Source organism: Physeter macrocephalus, chromosome 21, assembly GCF_002837175.3.
Source record: "Physeter macrocephalus isolate SW-GA chromosome 21, ASM283717v5, whole genome shotgun sequence".
NCBI classification, from domain to species: domain Eukaryota; kingdom Metazoa; phylum Chordata; class Mammalia; order Artiodactyla; family Physeteridae; genus Physeter; species Physeter macrocephalus.
Window position 1 is genome coordinate 106427628 of NC_041234.1, and position 6438 is coordinate 106434065.

At 43.1% G+C, this 6438-nt stretch overlaps 1 pseudogene; it reads right to left on the reverse strand.

Annotated features, from left to right (window-relative positions):
• Positions 1-2996: 2996 nt before the first annotated feature.
• Positions 2997-4309, reverse strand: LOC102975106 (myosin regulatory light chain 12B-like; annotated as a pseudogene).
• Between the last annotated feature and the right edge of the window lie 2129 nt (positions 4310-6438).

Consider the following 6438-nt stretch of genomic DNA (forward strand, 5'->3'; position numbering starts at 1 on the left):
AGCTTAACGTGACATCTCAAAGAGGCCCTTCCTGACTACCCTCTGCTTCGCTTGCTCAGTTCTTTGTCGCACAGGACTTATTTGAGATGAGTAATTGATCATCTGGCTCTCACTAGAGAGAGTGAATTCCAGGAGGGCAGCGTCCTTGTCTGTCCTGCCCCCCAGCTGTCCCCAACACTTAAACGGTGCCTGAGAAACAGTGGTTTAATGATGATCAAGATAATCCCACCACCTTTTCCCCTTTCCCTAAACATACAGTGATTTTCCACCTGGTTTTGTGACACTTCACGGTGACTTTACGCTTGTAAGTGGGAAAGGGAGCCGGATGTGAACTCTTGTACTTGAGAAACCTTAGATAAGTGCCTTGACTTTTCGAAACTTCAACTTGACTTCCACTCTACTTACCCTGTGGACTGTGAGGATTAGATAATAAATGTGAAAGCTCTTATGAACTGCAAAGCTCTGTACTAGGCCACCAGAGTCGAACTGCTCCCTCATTTCTTTTTTATTGAAGTAGAGTTGATTTCCAATATTGTGTTAGTTTCAAGTGTACAACATAGTGATTCAGGGTTTTTTTTTTTTTTTGCAGATTCTTTTCCATTATAGGTTATTACCAGGTATTGAATATTGTTACCTGTGTTATACAGTAAATCCTTGTGGCTTATCTATTTTATGTATAGTAGTTTGTTAATCCCAAAGTCCTAATTCACTCCGCGCCCCCACTCCTTTCCCCTTTGGTAGCCATAAGTTTGTTTTCTATGTCTGTGGGGAAAGGAAGCCAAGAAAAAAAATTCTTTAAAGTGATAGCAAGTCAACAGAGATCTGCCTACTGCACCCAGCTATAAAGCACAAATATTAAACAATATGTAAATGCATTGATTTTAAGGAGACAAAATTCCAATACTTCAAACAGACAATAGTATTGCTTATCATCTTTGTCTTCTGTAGTTTTATTAAACCTGGGATAGAATTTTCTGAAATTCTATTCACATAATCAATTACCCCAATTATTTTAAATTTCGACAGTGACTACAGAATTATGTTATAATGTAATGGAAATGTCTTGATTCTTTTAGGCATTTGCGGGTTTTCATAGAGACAACCTAGTGGTTCCAGCACTGTAAGCTCTGGGGTGACGTGCCCTAGGTTGGAATTCCAACTCTCATGTTGGGAAGATTCGGTGAAAATCGTATATGTGCAATGCCTCAGACACAGTAAATGCTCAGTCATAACGATTCTATGGAATTTTGCCTCATCTTAGAATCTTAGATCAATAAAATGTTTAACTTCTCCCAGATACATTCTACATGTGTCATTCAGTAGTTTAAACATCTTAACTTATCAGAAGCATAAAAAACCAAACACGTAACTAGTTTTTACTGCATAATAATGTTACAGTGTACTTAAGAGTTTTGAAGGACACTGTCCCACATATGAGAAAAATCAAGTTTACCATGAAACCTGAATTATATGACATTGAAAACTGAAAAAAGAACTATCCCCAAACCACCACTCACTCATTCGTTTAACTTGCCATTATATTCCATCTCAGTCAGAATAATCTTTATTTCAAAATATCATTTTAATTATGCAAAACTATAAAAATCTAGCAAAACCAGAGATATGGATATATTTTCCTGGAGGTTCACATGTCAATTTTTATTCACAATCTCTTTTTCAATACAATTTATAACCTCATCCCCATTTCCAGGCTGATTATACAAATGCTAAGTGGCAGAAACGTCTGGAATAAATATATCAAAAAAAGTGGGGTGGGAGGGAGCTGTGAAACTAAGTTGCATTCAACAGGTTCTATGAGGGTGGGGTTAAGTGTCTGGGAAATAAGAAAGAGTAAGACACATAAAATAAGCTACAAGGATATATGTAACAATGCAGGGAATATAGCAAATATTTTATAACAGTAAATGGAGTATAACCTTTAAAACTTGTAAATCACTATATCGTACACCTGTAACATATAATATTGTATATCAACTATACTTCAATTAAAAAAAGAGTAAGACAAACTACTATATATAAAATAGATAAACCACAAGATCCTACTGTACAGCACAGGGAACTATATTCAATATCTTGTAATAAAGTGTTATGAAAAAGAATAAATATATGTATAACTGAATCACTTTGCTGTACACCAGAAACTAACACAACGTTGTAAATTAACTATACTCTAATAAAAACATTTTTTTAAAAGTAAGATATAGTGGGCTTCCCTGGTGGCGCAGTGGTTGAGAGTCCGCCTGCCAAGGCAGGGGACACGGGTTCGTGCCCCGGTCCGGGAAGATCCCACATGCCGCGGAGCGGCTGGGCCCGTGAGCCATGGCCACTGAGCCTGCGCGTCCGGAGCCTGTGCTCCGCAACGGAAGAGGCCACAACAGTGAGAGGCCTGCGTACCAAAAAAAAAAAAAAAAAAAAAGTAAGATATAGTAAGTAGAAGTTGTTTTTTGGTTTTTTAAAGATTTTTTTGATGTGGACCATTTTTAAAGTCTTTTATGGAATTTGTTACAACATTGCTTCTGTTTTATGTTTTTTTGGTTTTGTGGTCCCAAGGCATGTAGGATCTTAGCTCCCTAACCAGGGATCAAACATGTACCCCCTGCATTGGAAGGCAAAGTCTGAACCCCTGGACTGCAAGGGAAGTCCCTGGAAGTTTTTTGTTTTTTTGTTTTTTAATTTTTTAAAACTATTTATTTACTTAGGCTGCTCCGGGTCTTCGTTGTGGCATGCAGGATCTTAGTTGCGGCATGCGGGCTTCTTAGTTGCGACATGCGGGATCTAGTTCCCCGACCAGGGATCGAACCCGGACTCCCTGCTTTGGGAGCACGGAGTCTTACCCACTGGACCACCAGGGAAGTCCCAGTAGTTGGAAGTGTTTAGCTAAAGTTCTTTCAATGTCTTCTTTGCCTTTTGCTCCAAGTTTAAGAATGCACGTGAACTCAGTTAAATGAAAGTTTCCCTTTTTGTCAATTGTCTCTTTACAGCTCATCCACTTCCTCATCTACCAACTGATCTCCCATTGTCATCAGATCTCTCTTGGATAATCCTCCTGAATGGTGCCTACTGCTTCTTTATCAAAGCAAGCAAGAGCATTTCTGATGACATCTTCTGGATCTGCACCATTTAACTTCTCACCAAACACCGGGAGGAGCAAGGTGAAATTTATGGGCCCTGGGACCTCATTCATCATGGCATTGAGGTATGCATCAGCTGGATTCTTCCCTGGAGAAACAAGCGCATCACACAAATTTTCCTTCATGAAACCATCTCTGTTCTGATCAATTACATTGGAGGCCTCTTTGAACTCTTGAATCTGTCGTTGGTCAAATATGGCAAACACATTGGAGGTGGCGAATTGAGGACATTTCTTGGTGGCCTTAGTCTTTGCCATTTTGCTCTATGTGGTGGCTGTTTAATTCTGGAAATCAGTCCTTCAGAAGTTGCAGTTAATCTTGTCCAAACTCAGTCCCATTAAAGCATGAATGAATATCCCAGTCAGCCGCTGTAGAAGTCTCTTCAACAGAGCCCAAGGCCAGACACAAGAGCTGCCCTGTGCCCTGGTTTTTTAAGTTCCTATCCGTTGGATATGAAACGAGATTGACAAATTGCGGTACTTGAGAGTTTGTTAGACTTGTCTTTTGAATTTGTTGTATGTTTGAAATCTTCCATAATAAAAATAGGTTAAATTATCCTATCCCCCCAAAGGGCTGCAATTCAATGGTTGTCAAGCTCTTAAAAAAATAAACAAAATGACTCCTTTTATTTTTCAAATAAAATCTTAGGTGGAAGCCTAATATGTAAAACAAATCAAAGGTGAGGTGCTCTGGCTGAAGCTGGGGTGTGCGGTGTGACTAGAGTCCTGCCTCTGGCCTTCCATCCACACCAGCAGTGAGAGCCCTTGAGCCACTTCTGTAGTCTATGCTTACTTGCTACTCAAAGTGTGGGTCAGGGACCAGCAGCATGAGCATCACGTGGAGGCTTGTGACTCTGAGGCCTCCACCCCAGACCAACAGTGATTCCAGTGCACGTTAGCGTTTGAGAAGCACAGCTCCGTGGTAGTTTGAGGCTGGAGAGGCTGACAGAAGTGAACTGTGTTTTACAAATGAACTAAGGAAGGCTCACACCAATGTGCACAAAGCCACACAGCTAGTGGGTGGGAGAGCCAAGGTTAGCAGCCAGGTTGCCTGACTTTCAGCTCGGCCATTTCTGCACTATTCTTGTCAACTGCACCCTATGGCAGAGTCCTCTCTGGTCCCAGGGGACAAGTTCACGCTTTGCTTCTGGGACCAAGCCCCTGTCTCATGCCCTTGCATCTAAATCCATGACTTGCTTCCTTACCTAACATCAAGGTGCTCCAGAACTGGGGTAAAGGGGCTTCCCTGGTGACGCAGTGGTTAAGAATCCACCTGCCAATTCAGGGGACACGGGTTCGAGCCCTGGTCCGGGAAGATCCCGCGTGCCGCGGAGCGACTAAGCCCGTGCGCCACAACTACTGAGCCTGAGCTCTAGAGCCTGCGAGCCGCAACTACTGAAGCCCGTACACCTAGAGCCCGTGCTCTGCAACAAGGGAAGCCACCGCAGTGGGAAGCCCGCGCACCACAACGAAGAGTAGCCCCCGCTCACTGCAACTAGAGAAAGCCCACACGCAGCAACAAAGACCCAGCACAGCCAAAAATAAAAATAAAATAAAATAAATAAATTTATAAAAATTACACCTAATAAAATAATTTTAATTTTTTAAATTTAAGTATTGTTGATTTACAGTATTAGTTTCAGATATACAACATAGTGATTCAATATTTTTATAGATTATACTCCATCTAGCATTATTATAAAATATTGGCTATATTCCTTGTGCTGTATAATATATCCTTGTTGCTTATTTATTTTATACATAGTAGTTTGTACCTCTTAATCCCCTATCCCTGTCTTGCCTCTTCCCTGCCCCTCCCCACTGGTAATTCCCCGCCCCTCCCCACTGGTAACCACTAGTTTGTTCTCTATATCTGGATACACCAGAACATTCTTAAATAGAAAGCCTTAGTTTCTTTTTTTTTTTTTCACGGCTTGCGCGATCTTACTTCCCTGACCAGGGATTGAACCCACGGCCACGGTAGTGAAAACACGGAGTCCTAACCACTGGACCGCCAGGGAAGTCCCAAGCCGCCTTAGTTTCTTTTTTTTTTTTTTTTTTTTGTGGTACGCGGGCCTCTCGCTGCTGTGGCCTCTCCCGTTGCAGAGCACAGGCTCCGGACGCGCAGGCTCAGCGGCCATGGCTCACGGGCCCAGCCGCTCCGCGGCATGTGGGATCCTCCCGGACCGGGGCACGAACCCGCGTCCCCCGCATCGACAGGCGGACTCTCAGCCACTGCACCACCAGGGAAGCCCCCAAGCCTTAGTTTCTTGATTCCTGATCCCAAAACCACTCTCACTGGGGCTGGGAATGCTTGATGTAGCCCTTGTCCTCGGCCACCCTGGCCTGGGTAAAACAAGGAGTAGGGTTTCATGGTGCTTGTGGTGTGTCCTGGCCCAGGACTGCAGGAATGGATTCCTCTGCAGAGCCTTGGCACCTTGTGGCCAGCAGTAAGTAGGCTGGCACTACTTATTTAATTAGACTCTGCATACACATCTGAAATGCAACAATCTACCAGCAGATGGCGATGAGGAGGGAAGAAAACAGATCCCAGGACTTCTTCCTTCCTCCTGGGCTGTATTCCATGAAAACGAAACATCTGAGTAATGATGGCTTTGCCCACCGAGTAGAAGGAAAGGCTGGGAGGGCAGGGGAGCCTTCTGCCTAGTACTAAGATATATTTTTCTCAGCATGAATAGGATGTGGGTATGGATCAGGGGAGAAGCACCCTACATTTTTTTTTTAACATCTTTATTGGAGTATAACTGTTTTACAATAGTGTGTTAGCTTCTCCTTTACAACAAAGTGAATCAGTTATACATATACATATGTTCCCATATCTCTTCCCTCTTGTCACCCTACATTTTGAAATGACTTAGAGCTTTTCTGGACATGACTTGCTGAAGATGAAAGATTTACTGATATGTTAAAGAACTGCTGGGAACATTTCCAAAGCTCAAGTCCATGCACATGTCCAGTTGTGGGAGTAAAAAAAAGGCTGGGAAACTGGAATGTTCATGGGTTCTTTTTCTATACCTTTCCTGGCCAGCCTGATGCTGTCTCATGTACGGTACCCATGAACGTAAAATGCATGACTTGGGCTTCCCTGGTGGTGCAGCGGTTAAGAATCCACCTGCCAATGCACGGTACACGGGTTCGAACCCTGGTCTGGGAAGATCCCACATCCTGTGGAGCAACTAAGTCCGTGCACCACAACTACTGAGCCTGCGCTCTAGAGCCCGTGAGCCACAACTACTGAGCCCACGAGCCACAACTACTGAAGCCCG